The 23,578-nt window shown below is 44.5% G+C and overlaps 1 protein-coding gene and 1 long non-coding RNA gene across 5 annotated transcripts in view; one reads left to right on the top strand and one right to left on the bottom strand.

Moving 5' to 3' along the window:
* Positions 1–23,578, top strand: part of Actr3b (actin related protein 3B) — a 95,322-nt gene that overhangs the window by 2,794 nt on the left and 68,950 nt on the right. The window lies entirely within an intron of this gene.
* LOC134486710 (uncharacterized) lies at positions 17,596–23,353 on the bottom strand. Its single transcript, XR_015685899.1, has 4 exons — positions 23,236–23,353; positions 22,742–22,800; positions 22,106–22,223; positions 17,596–18,360 (listed from the first exon to the last, which is right to left on the bottom strand). It is a non-coding gene; the product is annotated as an uncharacterized LOC134486710 (long non-coding RNA).

Below are 23,578 nucleotides of genomic sequence, written 5' to 3'. Positions count from 1 at the left end.
TCCCAGACTCGTCAGAGAAGTTAACATGTGTGCAGCACTGCTGTTCCCTCTGCAGTCTGGACTTGGGAGCAGTTTCAGTTCTTGTCTTTTTTGGAGTCTAACCCTGTCTAGCAATTGCCTCAGACTTTGCATTTGGTGGTCATGTTTTTAAGGGGGTGGAGTGAGGGAGGGCCTGTTATGCAGCCCCTGCTTCAGCCTCCACACCTGATCATTACGTTAGTCGTGTCTCACAGCTTCTGGGATAGTTCCTCAGTCGTCTTTTTGATACTTTTATGTAGATGATGCCCCTCAGTTTTGGCTGTCTGGTGTTTCTGGTAGAGAGAGGTTGTGCAACTTTGTAAGGAGTCATAGCATCTGTTGCTCTTCCCTGGTGCATCCACCAAAAACCCTAGCACAGCATCTACCTCTTTCTTTAAAACGGGGTTTTTGTTTCTTTGTTGAGATAGGGTTTCTCTGTGTAGCCCTTGTGGGTCTGAGTCCTCTGTCTCCCTCTCTGTTTGTCCAGATGCACACTGGGCTGGAAGGATGAAGCAGCCTGGTCAGCGTATTTCTTTATTCTGTATGTACTTGTATACACATACACTTGATTCTGGGTGAACCAAGGTTTATATAGTTTTGGGGAAGAGGATGAGAATATCCAGGCAAAGACCACGAAGGCTTAAGGAACTGAGATGCCTCATTAACATGGGGAGGCCTTCCAGGAATCTTAGGTGCATGTGTGGGGTCCAGGAAACCCCAGTGAAGAGGAAGCTGGGAGTCCACCATTTTGCACCAAGCTTGGGGCTGTCTGGTAGTGTCAGACTTTGACCTTAGCTGCAGCCTTGCTGTTTAGCTGTCTTAGAACTCACTCTGTAGACCAGGCTGGCCCTGAACTCAGAGATCCGTCTGCCTCTGCTTCCCTAGTGTACAGATTAAAGGTGTGTGACACCAAAGCCTAGCTTAAAAGTGTTTTTTAATTAGTGTGTATTAACTATACATAACTGTTAGTTTTATGATGACCTTTTCATACATGTATAGAATATATTTCAGGGCCGAAGAGGTAGCTCAGCCATTAAAGGCTAGGCTCACAACCTGAAAGTCAAGAGTTCAGCTTCCAGAATGTGGCACCCCTCTCCCACTCCCTGCTGCTAACCCCCTCTGTGTTTTCAAATAGCCCTGCTTCTCCATGCAGGCTGGTGGAGGGGGCAGTGAGTTTCATAAAGGTTGTTTACAGAGCATGGCCACCTTACTAGTGGCTACTACACTAAAGAAAGTGTCCCTCCCCATTACATCTATAGAAATCTTCAGAGAGGAGTGGGCCGATGAGCCCTTCCCTTCCAGGAGAAGGCAACTGGTCCAGTCTTGTGCAGGGAGGGAATCATAGGTAGTGTAAGCTCAAGGGCGCCACAGCTACGCCATGTCTGAAATTCAGTGACGCACTCCTTCCCCACCAGCTTTCATTTCATTTATTTCATTTCTTTCTTTCTTTTCTTTTTTTAAAGATTTGTTTGTTTGATGTAAGTACACTGTCTTCAGACACACCAGAAGAGGGCACCCATTACACATGGTTGTGAGCCACCATGTGGTTGCTGGGAATTGAACTCAGGTCCTGTGGAAGAGCAGTTAGCGCTCTTAACCGCTGAGCTGTCTTTCCAGGTTCTGACTTGAGGTTGGTCATTCAGCAGGTATTTATTCTGAGTACTGGGGCTGGCTCTAAGTCTCTATAGCCACTGGCAATCACTGTAACAAAAGAAACTTCCATGAGCAAAACCAACAGCAGCACCAATGGCTGACATGACAAGGCCTGAGGTGTCTCCAGCAGGAGGGTCTTCACTCCAGTGGACACCCAGTGTGCTGTAATTGCCAGTATTGCTTAGGGAAGCTCAGGGGCCTTCCTGACCAACACATGGGGAGGTGGCTCACCCCTGAACCTCAGATTTTCATTTAGTAACTTATGGCTCCTGAGTGTAGCTTGATCATCTCATGTGGCTTACTTTTGTTCAAACTCTTTTGCAATTATCTTCTTAATTTTAGAAAAGATTTGGTCCTTTTTATTATGTGTACTTGTGTTTTGTCTGCCTCTGTATGTGCACTGTGTGCATGCCTGGTGCCTATGGAGATCAGAGGAGGGGCTGGAGCCCCTGTAAGCAGTTACAGATGCTCGTTAGTCTCCATGTGGGTGCGGAGAAAGAGCAGCAAGTGCTCTTAACCAATGAGCCATTTCTCTAGCCCCAACTTTTATACATTTTTTGAGACAGGATTTTATTATGTACATCTAGCTGGTGTGGGACTCACTGTGTAGCTCAGCTTTTCCTCTAACTCATGAAGATCCACCTGCCCCTGGATCCCAGTGCTGGGATTATAAGGCAAATGCCACCATGCCTGCTCTCTCTCTCTCTCTCTCTCTCTCTCTCTCTCTCTCTCTCTGGGCATTTTTATACATCATTAGTTTTGGTTGGCCCTCTCCCTCCTCCCTATGGTTGGCCCTCTCCCTCCTCCCCTATGGTTGGCCCTCTCCCTCCTCCCTGTGGTTGGTCCTCCCCCTCTTCCCCTATCTCTCTGTCCCTCTTCCCTTGATTACACCTATAAACATTCTTCTTCGGCTGTGTATCACAAGAGTTCTACTGCCTGCCTCACCAAATCTTTTCTCCTTTCTCACGGGTCCCTTTCTAGTTTCCTGGACCCTATACACACTCCCACATACTGCGTATATAGAAATGAAAAGCTAGGACCTATATTTTAGAGCTCATGTTGTATTGTCATTCTGTGCTTGGATTGCTTCACTTCATATTTTTCAACCCCATACATTTTAACGCAATTTTTACCTTTCTTTATGGTTGAATAAAGTTCCATTGTTGTGGGTACCACCTCTATCCATTTATTAGTTGGTGGCCATCTAGGTTGTTTTTCTTAGCTTGTGAATACAGAGGTAATAAACATAAATGTGCAAGAATCCATGTGATAAGATTCAGACTTCTTTGGGCACACAACCAGGGGTGGTATAGCTAGGTCATGAAAGTTTGTGAGAAAATAGCACACCCATTTTTATAGTTTGCACTCCCACTAGTAATGAATAAGGGTTCTCCTTTCCTCATATCCATGTTTATTAATAACCATTCTAATTGGAATGAGGTGGGCTCAAGGAAGTTGAAAATCTTTCAGACCTTTAAATTTTATGTATATACATAAACATATGTGTAGTTTTTCCTGCATATATGTATGTGTACCACATGTGTGAAGTAAGTGCCTGTGGAAGTCAGAAGAGGGCATTGGATCCCACGGAACTGGTGTTATTGATGATTGCAGGCCACCATGTGGTTGCTGGGAACCAAACCTGGGTCCTCTGCGAGATGAGCAGGTGCTCTTACCCGCAGAGCGATCACTGCAGCCCTGTGCTGTGTGCATTTTAGTGTGGTATTGGAATGTGTTAGGGTGGTGTTGACTTCAGATTGCTGTGGCGTTCGTTCTTTCAGTGAGCGTAAGGGGCCTTTCCACATCGTCTTTCTTAGTTCTCTTCTCTTCTGTGTTCTCATCTGAGCACTTTCTCTCCTTTGGCTAAGTGTGTTCTCAGGATTTTATTATTACTGTCTTTTGTGGCCGCGGTGAATGGAATTGTTTCCCTGCTTTCATTCTCAGTAGGTTTGTCACCGGGCTCCAGGACTGCTGTTGATTTTTGTGTGATAATTTTGTATTGTGCCACTTTGCTGAAAGTGTTTATCAGCTCTGCGAGTTTTCTGGTAGAGCCTTTAGGGTCTTGTATGTGGATGGGAACCTTTTATTCCCTTCCCTTAGCACTCTGGCTAAGACACCAAGCACTGTCTGGAGTAGGAGTGGAAAGAGTGGACACCCTCATCTTGTCCCTGATCCTGGTGGAACTGATTTCATGAAGTGTTCCCTTTTAACATGAGTGGCTCTAAGCTGGTCATGTACAGACATTAGTATGTTGGTATAGGGTCTCTCCATTTTTAGTATTTTTTGTGTTTTTTATCATGAATACTGTATGTTGTCTAAATCCTTTTGTGTCTTTAGGTAATTGTGTGATTTCTGTCTTTAAATCCATTTTGTGATATATTTCTTACATATATTAGATCATTTGTGCTGTCTCCAGAATATAGCTAACACCAGTCACCATGCGGTGAATGATTTTTTTAATGTGATCCTGAATTCTGTTTGCAAGTATTTTATTGAAAAACTGTTTTGTCTAAGTTTATCAGGGAGGTTGGTCTGTAATTTTTGTTTCGTTTTTGTCTTTATCTGCATTTGGTATTTGCCTTCATAAAATGAATTTAGAAATAGAATTCCTTTTCTATTTTATAGAATAATCTGAGAAGGGTTGATTTTAGTTTTTCTTTAAAGATCTGGTAGAATTAGTTAGTGTATTTCTTCTAGACTTCTTTCTTTCCTTCTTTCTTTCTTTTTTTTTTTTGAGACAAGGTTTCTCTATATAGCCCAGGCTATCCTGAAACTCACTTTGTAGACCAGGCTGGCCTGAAATTCAGAGATACGTCTCTGCCTCCCAAGTGCTGGGATCAAAGGCGTGCACTACCACAACCAGTTCCAACTGCGAGATTTTTTTTTTTTTTTTTTTTTTTTGGTTCTTTTTTTTTCGGAGCTGGGGACCGAACCCAGGGCCTTGCGCTCCCTAGGTAAGCGCTCTACCACTGAGCTAAATCCCCAGCCCCTAACTGCGAGATTTTTAATTACTACTTTTATCTATCTTAGTGTTGATCGTAGATCTTTAAAATTGTCTCATGTTGGTTTAACTTGGTTGATTGTCATATGTACTAGAAGTGCATCTGTTTCTTTTAGATTTTCTACTTTAGTGTAATACAAGTTTTTAAAATCCTTATGATAGTTCCAAGTTTCACTGCTATCTGTTATTTTTGATTTCATATCTAATTTTTATTAATTTGGATCTTTTCTCTTTTTCCTTAGCCTGCTAAGGATTTGTGGATCCTTTTTTTTTTTTTTTTTTAAGAACCATTTTTTAAATCTTGTCTTATCAATTCTTTGTATTATTTTTTGTTTGCTTTGTTTCTATTTCCATTACTTTTTGCCCTCTCCCTCTTTTTTTTTTAACATTAAAAAAAAACAACCCTACATCTATTTATTTGGGATGTGTGCTTTCTGCGGTGTGCGCATGCACAACTTCTGTGTGTGGTTCCAGGGGATCCAACTCTGGCAGACACCGTTGCCTGCTGAGTCATCTCCAGCCCCTTCTGCTGGACCTTAGCTGTTTCTTTACATGTGCTGCCTTAGAGCTTGACTTACTCTTGTTTATTTGAGACTGCTGTGATTGAAGCCGAAGCCCCCATGGCTTCCAGTCTCAACCGGTTTCATTGTGTTGCACAGACGGGTTGTTGGTATGCTGTGTTTTCATTTTCATTCAGTTCCAGAAATATTAAAAATTTCCTGATTTATTTATTTATTTATATTTTAGCAAGGTCATTATTAGACCTTGTTGTTTAGTTTCTGTGGTTTGTGAAGTTTTTTTTTTTGTTTGTTTTGTTTTTTCTTGCTGTTGGTCTCTAGCTTTATTCCACGGCGGTCTAAAAGGATACAAAACATTATTTTAATTTTCTCACATATGTGATCTGTTTTAGGCCGTTCCATCGGCTGCTGAAGAGGGTGGGTGTTCCGCACTGCTCAGATGAACTGTTAGATAGATGTCTTCGTTGGGTTCCTCTGACTTATGATGCTGCTACTTAGCCATCGACAGGACTGAGTTAGCCAGAGCCAGGCTGACTCCATGACAGGCTGCAAACTGGCAGTTTGGGAGACTAGGCCTAGGCTTTCGCTTCTCAGAAATGAGAACCCAGATCCAGGAACCGATGGTCAGCCAACCACAGCTGCGGGCAGCCAATCCGAGAAGCCTTGCCACCCTGGAAAGTCCCCAATCACAAAGGCACCCGTACCCCTGGAGATAGAGCCACCAATCAAGGGAAAGAAAGGTAAAGTCAGTCACTCCCACCCTAACAGCTCTAATTGGCTCAGTAAAGCACACACGGGGTTTCTATTCTCAAATGCAGGGACACCCCCCCCCCCCGCGCCCTCCCCGCTCCCCGCACTAGACTTTTTAAATGAACACTCTTTGCCGTTGCGTATTGTTGAGTCTGGAGTACCATTCTTCGGCGTACCATGGACCCTTGCACTAGGATGTTTGCTCTTTTCTGTGAGATTGGAGTATTGAGGACACCGTTACCGTGTCGGGGGTTAGGCTCTCATTTATATCTAGTAGTATCTGTGCTGTGGAATCAGGCGCTCCTGTGTTCACCGAGTACATACTTAGAGTCGTGCTCCTGATGGGTTATTCCATTATTTAGTATGGAGTAACATTTTGAAAAATCTCAACTGGTGGTGCTGGAGACTTGGCTCAGCAGTTAAAACAATGTTCTCCAGCCGGGTGGTGGCCATGCGTGGCGGGAGGCAGAGGCGGATGGGCCTGGGAGTTTGAGGCCAGCCTGGTCTAAAGAGTGAGTTCCAGGATGGCCAGGGCTACACAGAGAAACCCTGTCTTGAAAAACCAAGATAGACAGACAGACAGACAGACAGACAGACAGACAGACAGATAGACAGAGACAAAATACACTGTTCCTTGCAGAGAACCTGACTTTCGTTCCCAGCTCTCATGGCACACGGTCACCTACTACTCAGGCTCCAGGTGATCCGATGCCCTTTTCTGACCTTGTCAGATATGCACTCGCATGAGCACCTCCCACACGTGTGTAATTAAATAATAGTAGGAATAAAAATAATAAATTCTTGGGCCGTAAAGAGCATATACTGCTATTGCAGAGGACTGGAGTTGAATTCCCAGCAGCCACATGGTGGCTCACAACAGTCTGTAGCTGAGGAAGTCTGACACCTTGGGCACCTATACATGGACACACACAGAGACACATACACACAGGTACACATAGATACACATACATAGACACACAGCCACACACATATACAGACACATGTAGCCACACACAGACGCACATAAGTACACATATACGCAGACACACACAGACACATGCAGACACAGATAGACAGACTGACAGACAGACACACACAATTTTAAAAATGTCTGAGTAGTTTTTGGTTGGAATCTATTTTGTCAGATGCTAGAATGAAAGCTGGCTTATTTTTTGGCTCCATTTGCTTGGAACGCCTTTCTACCCTTGCCTCCTAAGATAGTGTTGTTGGTGGTGAGGTGTGTTTCTTGGAGGCAGCAAACAGATGGATCTCATTTTAAAATCCAGTCTCCCAGTCTATGTCTTTTGATTGAGGAACTGAGGCATTAGCATTAGGGTTATTATTGACAATTACTTGTTATCATTTTGCTGATTTTGTAGCAGTTGGTGTTTTCCGAATTCTGATTTGTTCTCTATTGTTCCAACATATCTAATGATTTCCCTGTAGCCACTTTGATGGGTTTATCATTCTCTGGCCCAGTAATTTCTTTTGGAATCCTCCAGAGAGCTACTTAATACTCTCAATCCTTCTAGTCTGTTTTCTAGCATAGAATGCTGTTCTCAGTTATGACAGTTTGTCGGTTTGTAGGAGTTATAGATGGATTTACTGAAGTTATTTGGGTTGGCAGCTCTAGACTTTAAGGCCTTGAAAAACATCCTTATTAGCCCTTTTGTCTTTTGAAGTTTCTGTTGGGAAATCAACAGTTATTCTGATGGGCCTGTCTTAGTATATTACTTTGTGTTTCTCTCTTGCTGCTTCTAATATTTTCATTAGAATGTATTATATAGTGTTCTTTATATTGGGTACTTTAACTCCCATAGGGAGTTTCTCTTCTGGTCCTTTCTGGAGATATATGTGCTTCTTATATTTGAATGGTCCTCTCTTCACCTAGACTTGGGAATTTTCTGCTGTAACTGTATTGAAGATATTTTGTATGCCTTTGGCATGAGTTTTTCTTTCATGTCTGTAATTCATAGAGTTAGTCTTATGGCGTCTAGAAGACCTTGTATGTTCCACTCACCCATTTTGTGTGTGTGTGTGTGTGTGTGTGTGTGTGTGTGTGTGTGTGTATGTGTGTGTCTGAGAGAGAGAGACAGAGAGAGAGAGAGACAGAGAGATAGAAAGAGACAGAGAGGGACAGAGAGAGACAGAGAAACAGAGAGACAGAGAGGGACAGAGAGAGAAACAGAGAGAGAGACAGAGAGATAGAGAGAGAGACAGAGAGAGACAGAGAGGGACAGAGAGACAGAGAAACAGAGAGAGACAGAGAGAGAAAAAGAGAGAGACAGAGAGAGACAGAGAGACAGAGAGAGACAGAGAGGGACAGAGAGAGACAGAGAGAGAAACAGAGAGAGAGAGAGAATTCGAGCTCGTGCTAGCATATGTTTGCAGATGCCCATGGAATCAAGGAGAGGACATCAGACCTTGGAGCTGGAGTTAAGGTGATTGTGAGCCAAACCTCATCCTTCGCAACAGTGGCAAGCACTCCCAACTGCTGAGCCAACTCTCCAGCCCAGTTTGTATGTTTTAAAAACATATTTGTGTCCTTCAAGCCTCTCTCTGACCCGTTGCGTTGTTTGGACTTTGCACTGCTCTTTTTACTCGTGTCTAAGTGTTCCCATCTCATTCTCTTCTGTGTTGCTTTCCATTTCATATCCTGTATTCAGCCCTTAGCTCTGTGTTTTCTCTTTAAAGATTTTTATTACTTTATGTATGTGTGTCTGTGTACCATGTGTGCTGACATCACATCCCCTGGAACTGAAGTTATAGATGGTCACCGTATGGGTGCTGGGAATCAAACCTGGGTCCTTTGGGAGAGCAGCTGGTGTTCTTAACCACTGAGCTATCTCTCTCTGTCCATGCTTTCTTAACATTTGTTGAGAAGTTTGCTCATGTCTTCATTCCTTTTCCTTTAATAATTAAAGAATATTTAGTGTCTAAGTGTTTTACCTGCATTCATATAGACCACTTGCGTGGTGCCCGCAGGGTTAGAAGAGGGCATCAGATTCCTTGGTTGTGAGCTGCCATGTGGTAACTGGGAATCTAACCTTCCAGGTCTCTGGGAGGGTGACTAGTACTGCTAACTGAGGAACTTCTTCTCTCCCTCAGTGATGCAGATAGAGGCCAGGTTAGACCAGATTAGAGCAGATTAGACCAGATTAGACCAGATTAATGTAGATAATGGCAGGTTTATTAGGAGGCAGCTCTGGGGTGGGTTCACTGATCTTAAGGTAGAGGTCAGTGAATTCACACATCCAGGCTAAAGCAAGGGGGGTTATGGGTCCTGGGTTTAGAGTCATGGTGTGTGAGTAGGAGCTGAGATTGTGCCCATATGTGGTCCCTGGGTGGGTGGGCATTCTTGGTTGGGTTGCCAGAAACATGCAGATGAAGAATCATAGCATGTTAGCCTGGAGTTTTCTCTGTGTGGGAAAGGTTGGGGAAGAAAGGCTGACAGGGTTTCCCAGCTTGTGCAGGGGCTGAGCAGGGGCTCCAGCCTAACACTAACTGTTGAGCCATCTCTTGCTAGCCCATGTCTTAGTTTCTTTGAACACATTTGTCATCATTTAGAATTCTCTGTCTGAAATGTCATATAAGTCACTCTTACTGGGTGAACATGACTTTAGGATTGGTAGAGGTCAGAGGAGACATTGTCTTTGGTTTCCCGTGTGTGTGTGTGTGTGTGTGTGTGTGTGTGTGTGTGTGTGTGTGTGTGTGTGTGAATCTGTTTAGTTGCTCTTCTTGTTTCAGTGGAGTGTGTACAGTGTTTTGAGGGACTTGGTTCTAGGTAGGATTGAACTGCTGTTTTTCTGTTAGACTGGAGGTCAGGGCACCAGGCTCCATCCCATGCTCTCCCTGTGAGGAAACCGCAGCGACTGTCCAGGGGTGGAACGCTGTGAGCTAGAGCGGTAGTCAGCTGTGGAGTGTTCACCCCAGCAGTGATGGTCATCGTAGGGAGGAAAGAGACAATGACTGTACTGTGTACACCAACATATTAGCTATTGTAGGAGACTGGAAAGAAAAAGAGACCAGATAGAAAGAAGAGAGGAGCGAATAGAAGGTAGAGCCTTAGTGAGTAAACAGTGTTGGGAGATGCTGGGGAAATGGCTCCGTGGAGAGAGGGCCTCATAGAGCGCTCAGGAGGTGTAGACAAAGAAGGGATCCTGGGACAAGCTGATTACGTAGACTACTTAACTTTGCAAGCTCTAGGTTCAGCAAGAGACCTCATTACATAACACGGAGAGGACAGAGGAAGACATCCAGTGTTCACATGTACATGTTCATGCTAACACCTACAGATATGTACATACAGGCATACACATGCACAAGCACACACATGCACAAGCACACACACACACACGCACAAGCACACACATGCACAACGAAAAATCAAGTAGGGTGGAGGATGGAGGGATTCTGGCTGAAGATGGAGTTAAGAGGGAAAGATGTCAGGGTTGGGGATTTGGCTCAGTGGTAGAGCGCTTGCCTAGTAAGTGCAAGGCCCTGGGTTCGGTTAGATCCCCAGCTGGGGGGGGGGGGGATGTCTGCTAGCTAGCAGAGCAGTTCCTACTGCAGGAAGCTGAGGTGGGGAGGGGGAGGGAGGATCCGCAAACTAGCCAGACTCTGTTCCTTGGGAGTGGAGAGTTCAGATGCAAAGAATGGGGAAAGAGGGAAACAGGCAGTCCCTGTTTCCCTCTGTGTGTGTGTGTGTGTGTGTGTGTGTGTGTGTGTGTGTGTGTAACAGGAGAGCAGGGGAGACTAGGGCCAAGGGTGGCCTGCCAAAGTGACACTGGGTTAGGGGAGCTCTGTGTGTGTGTGTGTGTGCGCGCGCGCGCGCGCGCGCGCGTGCTTGTACACGCGGATCTTTGGTCTTTTGTGCACTTTCTGTCTGGAATAAGTTCGTAGAAGTGGGGTCTTGGGGTGGAAGGGCAAGCTGGCGGGCACTCCCTGCAGTCCTGCCCGAGCTGCTGCCCGTGGCTGCAGACTCACCTCAGCCTTGTCGCCACAGCTTTTGATCTTTTCCAATCTGGAATAGAAGTTGTGCTATCTCTGGGTAGTTTTAACTCGAGTTTCTTGTGAGGTGGGAAGCTAGATATCTTTTCATATGTTCAAAAGCCTTTTGGGTTTCTTTTAAATCTCCATTTCTGTCACTGTTTTTCTCTGGGTTTCGGTTTTCTACCTTATTTTTAGAAGCTCTTTATATATTAGGATTAGTGCGGGCGTAGGTGCCACAGACACTCAGCTTCAGTGATTTGCTAGGAACAAGACAGTAAGTCTGGGAGGGAGCGTGGGACGGGATCTGGAGGAAGCCAGGTGCAGGCTTCTGAGCCCCCTCCACCCCTGCCTCCTGTGCAGAACAGATCTGTGCACCCTCTTCTTTCTGGTGAGTTATGCCAACCTGCTATAGGGCCATCAAGTGCCCAAGGCTGTCACTGGAGCTGGTCATGAAGTCCTTTTCCAGAGGACTCGGGTTTGATTCCCAGGACCCATATGGTGACACAAATCTAACTCCATCCAGTTCCAGGACATCCACCTCCCTATCTTAGCCTCCAGGGGCACCAAGCTCACAAGCGGTACACACACACAGGAGGTGCAGACAAAACACCAGGCACATAAAATAAAGATAAGTGAAAGTTAACAATAACAGATATTCAAATCCCAGAAGAGCTCCTCGTAAATTGAGTTGCTGGCACCATATATCCACCACTATGGTTAGGGAAGGTAGGGATCTTCCTAACCTGTCTGTCAGTTCTTAGATACCAGCAAAAGGCCACACTAGCACACAGGCCTATCTTAGGCGTGGGCTCAGGCTTGTTCACACTTTTTTTTCACTCTGTGTGTGTGTGTGTGTGTGTGTGTGTGTGTGTGTATGTGTGTGTGTGTGTGTGTGTGTGTTGTATGTGTATTCATTTTTCTTAATTTTCTTTTACTGTGCAAAATTTTAAGTAGTTATATTGACCCATCTTTTCTTCCTTGATTTTGAATCAAATAAGAAAGGTTTTGTTTTTGTCATTTTTTAGAATGTTGTTGTTATAAAATGTTATGTTATTTGGGGCCATAGCTCAGTCGATAGAGGGCTTCCCCAGAACTTCATAATCAGGTATGATGACTGTCCCAGCACTCAGAATGTAGAGACAGGAGGATCACAAGTTTAAGGTTATACACCACCATTTAGGAGTTGAAGGTTGGCCTGGACTACATGTGTGAGACCCTGTGTTAAAAAAAAAAATATTTACCTTCATTTAAACTCTAGCTCACATGGAGTTTGGTCTGGAGTTTTGTATGAGGAGTAGAACCATTTGGCTCAGTTCCTTGTTCTCCCATTGGCTGTTGTGTGTATCCCAGCATTACTCACGGGACAACATGAAGCTCACGGCTGGACGGGTTCCCTTACTGCCTGTCTTCAGCTGTTTACTCTGCACTTATCTTTGCTGGACTGCTTGACCTCTGCCGTGGGGCATGAGCCTTCCAGGATGCTGCAGGTTTGACACCTGCTGACTGGCTTTTCTGCCCTGACAAGTCTCTCAGGGGTTTCCTTCTATTCTTGTCTACTACGCCAAGTGAACCTTACATTCAGCTTCTCCAGGTCCTGGATAAAATGCTTGATTGAATTTTTTAAGATATTAACTTTCATCTAATGAGCATCATCTGAAAATGCCGAGTCTTCTTATCAAGAATGTAGTGTATCTCCATATTTCAGAAAGAAGCATTGTGGTGTTTTCAGGTGGATTCCCACTCCTCTTGGCCATAGTCCAGGCTGGCTTCTAACCAAGATGCCCTTGCCTTAGCCTTCTAAGTGCTGGGATTACAGCAGGCCTGAGCATGAGTTCGAGGCTAGTCTTGGCAACATGACATGAACCTGTTTCAGAGAAAGAAAAAAACAATAAGGCAACCGCTGGGATTACAGGTCTGCACCATCACACCTGGCTTATTTCTTAAATGTACACCTTGGTATTTGATCCTTCCTGTCCTCTGCCCTGCTGGGAGTGAACCCTGGGCCATACAGGCTAGTGAAGCACTGCACTGCTTAGCTAATCCTCATCTCGGTTTTTATTTTTTGCCTGTCATAAATAAGCGTCTTCTCTATAAATTTGTATCTCCCCATAGCCGGCTCCTGTTGAGTGGATTCTGTACCCTGAGCTGGACTTTTGGTGCCTTCTTTTCTTGAATACATGAAGGCCAGTCTTGAATTCCTGGTTCTCCTGCCTCAGTCTCTTAGGTTTTGGGATGTAAGATACCATGCCTGACTAGCAGCTAGTGTCCTCTTCTTTTTTTTTTTTATTTTTTTATTTTTTAGTGTCCTCTTCTTTTTGAGACAGGGTCTCAACCTATAGTCAGGCTCTCTGGTAACTCCCTATGTAGGTGAGACATGCGTGAGTCACAGAGATCCACCGCCTTTGCTCCTGAGTGCTAGGATTAGAGGTGTGCAGCACTGTGCCCAGCAGCAACTGCTGTGTTTAAAACTAAAGTAGGGTCCTTTGGGTCTACACTGTTAGCTTGTGTGTGTGCAACATATATGTCTATAAATACATGAATACACATTATACATATAGCAGATATAAAATGTATATGTACATATATAATATCAATAGGAAAGTATCTGTCAAGTTAAATATTTTGGAAAAATTTGTATCTTGAATGAGCATTAGATGTTAGATATCTTTGTCCTAAGTGGACATATATGTATGCATGTACATATACACATATAACATATGCATATACATACACATATACATATATACATCTAACATATACACTACCCACCCAGCAGACATCCCCCTGCTGGGATTCTGCTTCCTGGTGTGATTACTCTACGGGTTTATCTCTGTAAAAGGAAAAGACAGTGCTACAGCCACAGGCCAGGCAGAGACCCAGAGGGACACTGATCCACCATCTTCTCAGACCTGCCTGGGGCAGTAGAGCTGCCTTTGTCCCGCTATCATCATCTGACAGACGCTGAGACCTGCAGATAACAGATGGGATCTTTTAGCGGCAGATGAACTTGGGCAAACTTGCATGATAGTACGTAAAACTGATGTTAATACCCTCGCAAACTGTACAATCCACTGAACAATGAATTAGTTCAATAACCCCTTGTCTTTCTAGCCCCCACCCCTTGTTACCCCTCTGGCTTATGTTTTGTTTTATTTTGATGCTTATACCCACCCCACCGAAGATTTCCACTACAAATAACATTAGGGACAGTCACTCCAATGACACCTCTCCTTTATAAGAAGAAAAGGAGGAGCTGTGGGACAGGGGACAATGCCAGGAAACTTGGTAAGGTAGAGTAGGTCTGAGACCCCGGTACCAACCTGAGACAGTAGTTGCCTCCCTGCTCCCTGCCAGATCCTGGCCTGGAACATTGCCCGTATAAGAAAATGTGACCTGTGGTCATGTAGTCCCAAGACAGAGTTCTCCATGGTAACAAGGTATCTGGAGGCCCTGAGCACTCCCTGAGGTTCACCTCCCCAGCAGTGTGTCCCACACACCAGCGACTGGGGACAGTCTTAGGTAACCCAGGGTGTCCTTGCATTCTTGATAACCTTGAACTTCTGATCCTGGTGCCTCTGCCTCCCACGTGCTAAGATTACAGATGTATGGTGGTTCAGCCAGCAAGCGTATGCAGTGCCAGGGGCAAACCCAGGGTTCATACTTCCTAAACAAGCGTTCTCTCAACTAAGTCATCTTTACCCTTGGATGCAGTATATTTTGACACAAAGCTTTGACCTTTTGTTAGCATTTTACTTAGATTATAACAGAAGTCAAAATGTAGGCGATTTTGTAGGTTGTGTCTCTGTGTGTCTTTGCATCTTATGTATGGGTATGTGTGCATACATGTGCGTGCCACCTGTTAGGGTTGACGATTACATTGTCTTCCTAAAACACACTGGGCTGTTCCTGTTCTTTCTGTGTGTTCTGTGTGTTGGAACGACCTGAGTGGAAGTCTTGGCACAATTCTGCAATGACTCTCTGAGTTTGGTGCTTAAGGAGGCTGTCTACTCCATTTCTTGAAGTCTAGCTATGATTTTTCTCCACTAGAGCCAGTTTGGTATGTTTCATTTGTCTAAAGAGTCCATCTCATCTAGATTTTTCAGTTATATGTATATGAAAGCTTCCTAAATCTTTAAAATATGATTATTTCCTGTTTGTCATTTATATTTGGCTTACAGTTTCCATTGGTAATTAGTCATCAGGACTGTGATCAGGTCTTTAAACTTTGCTGGATCTTTCTCTTTTCAAAAGATAAACTTCGGGGTTTATTCTGTTGTTTTCCTGTCTTTGTTTTGGAACTCTCCTCTGTATTTATTGATCTTAATTCCTTGCTGTTCCCTTTCTCATTCGTGATAGGGCCAGGGCTGGCTTTGAACCTGTGAACCTACTGCTTCAGACTCCAGGTGCTGGAACCCTACAGGCGTGCACGGTGTACCCGGCCCTGTTGCTTTTGTTTTGTTGTGTTTGAGTGTGTTGTTAAATTAGTGTTCTGTTATATAGAAAGGCTGTTCAGCACACACAGCTTTGGCAGAGGTGGGTCTTAGGTATGTGTTTAGCCATTTGAATTCTTAGGTTTTGGATATTTTGGGTATCACTGTCAAGACATTTCTTACTTTTGGTTTTGACATACCCACTTGACACAATATTTGTATACTATTCTGTGAATAAGCATTCCCCGTAGTAAGCCTTTTTGTTTTTAACTATGGTTTGGTTTCATTTGTCTAAAGAATGCTGTTCATGCTATTTCTGTTCTTGGGACTTCACTTTGCTCCAGGATTGTTAGGGAAAGTTTCTGAAACCCGGTATTGCCTCTGTGTGTTCAGCGTTCAGCATCTTCCCGCATCAGCTGGAGGCATCAACATCATCCTTGTCCTGGATTCTCCAGATATCCAGCTTCTCGTGTGTTTGGCCGGCTGAACGGTCTTGGTTAAGATCGCCTGGCAAGGTGTCCTGGGGATACTGTCTTTCTTTTTCCTCCTTGTGGCTCCTGAGACTTCTGCTAAATGGGAGTTGTTGCTCTCTTGAGTGGGTGCTAATCATCACTCGTGTTTCCCTGAAGCGTCGTAGTGTGGAGCAGCAGCGCCCTCCGCGAGACTTTCCTGCCTGAATTCTGCTTCACTGTTTCGGAATGATTCCTGCTTGTGCTCGTGTCTGCCTTCGCACACATTCTTGCCCATTCCCTCATTACTGTTTCTGCTCGTTTCACTCCTGACCTTTATATACAACTGTACTGTTAAATTTTGACATGTACCAGCATGAAAGCATTTTATATAATGGGTCACCTAATCTCATTTACGTTCATTGGCAGCCATATTAAACACATTTGTATTCATTGATGTGATCAATATATTTGGCCTCTGTTTCACCATATGTATCTATGTATATATATGTATGTGTATGTATAATGTATATGGGCATATACATATATACATATATGTATAATTATATACATATACTTCTGACTTAAGCTCAATGTGTTTGATTTCTATATTTTTAGAGGAAATTTGGGATTTCCCTTTTTCTTCTGGCACTGGGATTAAAGGGCTTGTGCACTGATGAACACTACACCATTGAATGATGGTCTCAATTATTTTTAAAGTTTTGTTTTGAGACAGGGCTTCATACTCACTACGTAGTCCAGAAAGGCCTCAGATTTGTGACTCTCCTACCTTTGTCCCTAATGCTGGGGTGGCAGACCATGCTTATCTCAGGTTGCAGTGCAATGGAACGGTCACTGTGTCTTTAGGGACTTCTCGGCAGTGAGCTGTGAGGGAAAGGCTTAGTATCCCTTCTTTCTCTTCCTAACATTTAATTTGGAGGGAAGAAAATCATTTTATGTCTAATTAATAACTACATAGTCATCAACAAGGTTGAAGAAATGTATTCTATTTTGTAAACGTGTCTTTTGGGGGTAGAGAGATGGCTTGGTGTTAGGAGGCTGGAGAGATGGCTTGGCGTTTGTTAGGGCTAGAGTGATGGCTTGGGGTTAGGAACACCTATTTCTCCAGAAGACCAGAGCTCTGTTCCCAGCGTCCACATGAGATGGCTCATTCTCAGTCACCTGTAACTCTAGCTCCAGCATCTGGCCTCTGTAGGCACTGCAGTGATAGGCACAGTCTCTCTGACACTCTCTTACACACACTCACAGTTCAAAATTAAACCGTGTCCTTTTGAGTAGTTTTGGACCTTTGTTGTCAGGATGTAGCCATTTATTCCCCCTTTCTCCCTTTATTACCTTAAAGCTTCATTATGGAAGTTGTCTGAATTACTAGTAGCTTTGTTTTTTAAAAGCACGTATCACAACGCCATCCTAGACCAGAGGTTTTACATACTCTGTTGTCCATATGGGACTATAGACATACATTCATACGACTGTTCCCAAAGTGGACAAACTAAGTAGAGAACAGAGACAAAACCATCTGAAATTCCTATGTATTTAATGATGTTCACAGTAAATGTGCACCCACATGAGGGAGGGAACTGAGATGTGATGTTGTTGTAAAAAATATAGAAAATATGAACGTATTGTTGTCTTTTATCCCACTGGATCCTGCACTGTGGCAGAATCACATCCCAACTCCTCGGCAGCCCAGTGTCTCCTGCTGCTGCACACTTTCCTACACTCAAACCGTCACATAAAAGAACACACAACACAATAATCTTAGATCCAATTGGTAAGATATAATTGCCCACTTAAACATACAAAGCCCGGTACCATCCATCCCTTAGGAACATTGATAACAACCTGTAAATACACAGAGCGAGATCTTTACGTCAGCCTCCATTGTCCTGCCACGGCTTCTCCCTCTCTCTCCTGTCTCTCTTCTTTGTTCCAGTCTCCTCCTTCTCCTTCGAGCTTCTCTCTCGCCCATCCTTCCTTCTCCTCCAATGACAGGCCTCCTTCTATCCTGTACCTGCCCCTCACCTGTATTTTACAAATTCAATGGGGAGGTTCTGGTGACATTTCTGCTACCTCTGGGTGGCTCCATGTGTTTCAGCGTTAGTGACAAGGTTTCAGTATTAGTGACAAGTCTCTGGAGACCCACCTACAGCTCTTGCTGGATAGCTGGGCTTCAAATCATGAAGAGGCCATTGCCTTGCCAGAGAAGTTCATTTCCACAGCGCCAAGTAGCAAAGCATGCTGGGCTGAGGCAGGGTCACTTCTCCCGACCCCCAGCAGACTTTATGCTCCTGGAGATCAGGCCTCCTGTGAGGAAGACCTGCTTCCTTCACAGCAGGAATAGCTAATGTCTGGATAGCTGTTTCCCTTAGACTTTCTACATCCTGCCATGAGCTGTGGACTTGGATGTGTTCAGGACAAAGATTATAGAAGAATTACAGAGGAAATTCAGTGTACCTGTGCTTCCAGTGAATTCTTCTTTCTCTAAAGCATGGCTCAGAGCTTGCAGGACATTGCGTTTCACATCTCTGTAAGTGAGGAGGACTTTGTTAAGCAAATAGGGCATCCAAGAGAACTGTTCTTATTCAGAACTGATTATTAAATGGAAAGGACCCAACATGAGACCCACACATACAAATAAGTCATGTGCACACACCACACACAAGCTTGCATGTGTGCACACAAGAAGGTGGGCATCTCTACAAGCAAAATGGCAGATGTTTTTTGGAACAAAGAGTGCTTCAGGAGTAATTTTCAGAATATTTTTAGAGAGAACTGTCTTGTTCTTAAAAAATTTAGATGGCATAGGCACAAAAAATTGAAAGATCAAAGAAACAAGAAGATTGAAAAAGGAGGATGTTAAAGATGCCTATAAGGAGGGGAAAAGTGGTTTTTGGACTAGTGAAATGGTTCAGTAGGTAAAGGCACTTGTAGCCAAACCTGATGACTTGAGTTCAGCTTCTGGGACCAGCATGGTTGAAGGAAGGCTCTGAGTCCCTCCAGATATTTCCTGATGTCCTGTTGGGTGGCACTGTTCTTGGGAAGATATGAACACTCATCTATATAGGAACTGATAGCAGATCAAAGCACCATTGTAGCTACAAATTAGCTAAACTGCTTTGTGCTCCGAGCAGGTCACACTCTCAGTCACCTGCTAGAGGAGTGCGCGCGCACACACACACACACACACACACACACACAAACACACACACATTACAGTTTGTGTAAGGCTGAAGAGGAAGAGGCCTTGTGAATCTGCTCAGTTTCAGGGACTGTCAGAAACTTTTGAGTTGTTTACTTCCTTAGTTTCGATCAACCTTCCTGGAAGAATAAAATGTTTCATCTCTCTTTAGGACATTCAGCATCTTTAGGAGCTTTCCTCTAAGACAGAAAATTTTATCTTGGAGAAAATTACTACTACACAAGTGCACCCTGGGAAGCATAGCCTACTTGTAAACACAGACACATGCCCCACCCCTAAATAAATAATTTTAAACATCGTATCATTACTGGGGAGATTGGAGTTCCCTTCTGGTATCATTAGTAAAAGAATTTTAAAAGTCAGATAGAGTGTTGTATGCCTATAATCCCAGAACTCAGGAGGCATAGACAGGCAGATCTCTGTAAGTTCAAGGCCAGCCTGGTCTACATCGTGAGCTCCAGGACAGCCAGGGCTACATAGATAGAACCTGTCTCAAGAATGAATGGATGAATGAATTTAAGATTGGACTCTGAGCTTGAGGACAGCTTTAGTCATATTTAAAGAAGAATCCCAGGGGAGGAAAGCTCAGCATCTGCCTAGAAGAGAAAGATGGAGAACAGGAAAAGAGAAATACCATTGGATTTAAGCAAGCATGAAGGCCAGCCACGTGGGGGACAGGCAGCCATACTGATAGGAATAAGAATGAAAAGTCCAGAGTTCCAGAGAAGGCAGATTCCCCCCACCCCCACAGCCTCACTATGTAGCTCTGACTAGCCTGGAGCCTGCTGTGTAGACCAGGCTGGCCTGTAGCTCACAGAAATCTACCTACCTCTGCTTCCCAGGGTACTTCCAACTCAGAGGAAGCCTGATTAGATTCTGGACAACATCAAAAGACACAGAAAAGAAGAAAAAGGAGAAGTTAGGCTTTTCCGAGTAATTCAGAAAAGTGGGCAGGCATAAGCCAGCTTCACGGCTCCATCCCTGCATCCCCGTAAGTGCTGCACTAGGACTGACTATCTGGGAAGGAACAGTACATTATCCCATTTAAAGGACTGGTGTTACTCCTGTTTCTTTAGCATGGCTTAAGGTGATCCTGCCGTCCTGAGGTCTGGGCCCAGCTAGAATGTCAGGTCCTCACCTAGGCTAGAGCCTCCTTCTCTTGACCAGAAGAAAACAGCTTTTCCTTAATGGGCCTTCACCGCCACCCTAAGAATTTCAGAATGGGAAACAGTGTTGGAAACGTGAAGAAATCACACCGTTGCCTCTGAGCTCAGTCCCATGAGGACAAGCATTGGGAAAGAGGCTCTGAGAGCTTCTGTATGGTCTGAAGAATGAGCTATGGTAGCCATACTTTTTATTAAGTGCATGGAAAGCTAGAGTAAAAGAAATAGCAAGTGATAGGTAGATAACAGGCAGACAGATAGATGGATAGATAGCAGAACATGATCAGATCAGGTGCTCCAAACATTCACAGAAATTGACCCTTCTGAAAGCCCCTCTAACGGCAGCCAGCTCGTGTGGCTGACTCAGAGTCTGGGGCAGAACAGAGCGTCTGCTTGTGTGATGTTTCCCAGTAGAAGAACAAACAGTAACAGATGACATCATCAAATCAGGTGCTCACACCGTGCAGTAGAAACCAGCTGGAGGGTGAGGCAGTCAGCGGGTTCCCAGTGAGCTTGCTTTCCATGCCGTCCTTCCTGTGACTCCATTTCCTGCTTCTCCTCTCCACTGACAGCCCTTTTATAAACAGTGGTAATGCCTGTGGGAAGTGGTTTACTTTTAAGCTGTTCTTGAGGACTAATGTTTTTATTCTTGGGCGGTTTTATGGTCTTCTCTCCTTGTGGGTAGTTAGGGAGGCCCGTCTATCCCCAGACAAGAGACCTTAGAGCACATTTTAGACAAACATGCTTGGGTCATCTGCTTCCAGAGGCAGCTTCTCAGTGAGCTCAAACAGCACACTGACCAAGTCTAATGTACATTCCAGAGCTAGAGTGCTGTCTCACAGTCAGACTGAAACGTTCATGTAGTCGCATGTATAGACGGGCTCACTATGGACTGGTTATGAGTTCCCTGAACACTCACTAACATGGAGACTCGTCCTATTGAATCATCCTGGAAGATCAAGAAGGAGCCACATGCACAGCCACGCAGGAAACCTTCCCTGTGCTGCTTAACACTGATGATCAAGCTGGCAGGATGCAGAATCCTTGAAGAGGGAAGAGAGTGTTCTCTGCATGTGTCTGTGAGGGAGCTTCTTAGACAGGGCTGTGGTGGAAAGGCTGACCCTAACTGTGTGCAGTATATTCCATGGGCCGCACAGGAACGAGAAAGCAAGCTGCACTCCTGTCTCTGTTTTCTAACAGTGATGCCCTGGCCAGCTGCCTCGTGTCCCTGCCGTTGCACTTTCTCTGCCAGGACGAACTCTTGAACGGGCACCCTGAGTAAAACCTTCCTTGAGTTGTTTCTGTTAGTTACTTTCTGGTAGCAGCAGAATGGGGTAACTGAAGCACGCTTGCTACATGTGGATCTGCCACCTATAACAGAACCCTTAGAATCAGGTTAGCCTGAACTTCCGAGCAGTGTATCTGCCTGAAGGTGGTGGAGCAGTGTGCCAGAGTGACAGTGTGATCTGATTGAAATGTCACTAAAGTGCAGCATGATCACACCCTCAGATGTGCAAAAGTTCAGAATTGCAGCACCACAAGCCTCTCTGAAAAGCCTCCATGTGGGTCTAATCCAGCCAATGGGGGGTGAATCGATGAGGATTCTACAAATGGAGGAGCTGATGTGGGGCAATGCCAGCTTTAAAACTGGATAAACACTGACAGCATCAACATATGGGAAGCGGAAGGGAGTCGGTGAGATTGCATGGGGGATGAGAGGTAATGAGGACGATGAATGTCTAAACACATATGTACAGGTATGGAAATGTCGTGACGAGACTCATGGGCACTGCATGCCAATAAGAACATGCCACATGTATCAACACAAAGGTAGCAAGACAGCAAACATCCTGGAAAGGCCAAGAAGCAGTAGGTTAAGAGTGGGCAGGGAGTGTGGACAGGAGATACCTGCTCTCTGCTTCCCCTTTACGCCTATGGAGAAGACTGAGTTCTGGCGTTGGTCAGCTGGGAACGCTCTTGCTACATTTGACACTGCCTTTGTGTGTAGACCTCTGAGATCGGCAAACTGGGAGAAAGAAAAATAACCCAGCAAGAACAGATCGTTTCGGACTGTAGGCATGGAACCCCGTGGTACGGAACCTGTTTTAGTGTGTGTAAGTCTCTGCTTTGAACTCCAGTGTTCTCACAGACCTGTACACACACACCGTTGAGGAAAACCCAAACAAAGGGAGGAATTGTATAAGGATTAAAATGAAGGTGACTTAAGTCTGTTGCCTTGAGATGAAACCGTCTGACTTTGCCTAAACAATTTAATTAACGTCTTTTATTAAGATTTAATTACACTGGGGCTTAGAGGTGGCTTTTAGTGTGAGCATTTACATTCTTCCAGGGACCACGTTTGGATCCCAGCACCCGCGTCAGGTGGCTCACGACTGCCCTCACCTTCTTCTGATTTCCGAGGGCACCGGCCCACATATGGTGCACATACATTATCACAGGCACATGAACATCCATACATGGAAATTAGTTACAGTTGACTTATTATGTGTATGTATGAGGGGTACGTGTGGGGTATCATAGTACCTGAGGAGGTCAGAAGACGCCCATGTGGTAACTTGTTCTTTCCTTTTGTTACGTGTGTCCTGGGGGGATCAGATTCAGGTCATCAGATGGACAGCAAGCATGTTTACTTACTGAGCCACCTTGGTGATACTATAGTAATAATAATAATAATAATAATAATAATAATAATAATAATATAAAGCAATTAAACTGGTGTTGGTTTTTGTAAGTCAAAATCATTCAGGGAGCAAAAGGGTAGTCAGAAATATACAAGCAGGTTGAGAGCAATGGGTAAAGATCACTGGCTGCTTTCCTACAGAGCCAAGGTTTCATTTCTAGCACCAACATGGTAGCTAGTAGCTCTAACTCCAGTTCCAGGGCCTCTAATTGCCCTCTCTTGGCCTCCACAAGCTCCAGGCATATGTGTGGTACACAGACATTGTCTTACTTAGGGTTTTACTGCCGTGAACAGACACCATGGCCAAAAGGACAACATTTACTTGGGGCTGGCTTACAGGTTCAGAGGTTCAGTCCATTATCATCGAGGCAGGAACGTGGCAGCATCCAGGCAGGCATGGCGCAGGAGGAGCTGAGAGTTCTACATCTTCATCTGAAGGCTGCAAGTGGAAGACTGACTTCCAGGCAGCTAAGACAAAGGTTTTAAAGTCACGCCCACAGTGACACGCCTTCTCTAACAGGCCACACCTTCATTAATAGTGCCACTCCCTAGGCCAAGCATATACAAACCATCACAGACATGTATGCAGACAAAACAGCTGTACACATAAAATAAAATAACAAATTGACAAACAAATTAGACTAAAAGAGAGCAGGGATATTATTTGAGTGCTTGGCTAA

The sequence above is a fragment of the Rattus norvegicus genome, chromosome 4 (assembly GCF_021556685.1).
Source record: "Rattus norvegicus strain SHRSP/BbbUtx chromosome 4, alternate assembly SHRSP_T2T, whole genome shotgun sequence".
Classification (NCBI taxonomy): domain Eukaryota; kingdom Metazoa; phylum Chordata; class Mammalia; order Rodentia; family Muridae; genus Rattus; species Rattus norvegicus.
This window is presented reverse-complemented; position numbering and strand designations above follow the sequence as displayed.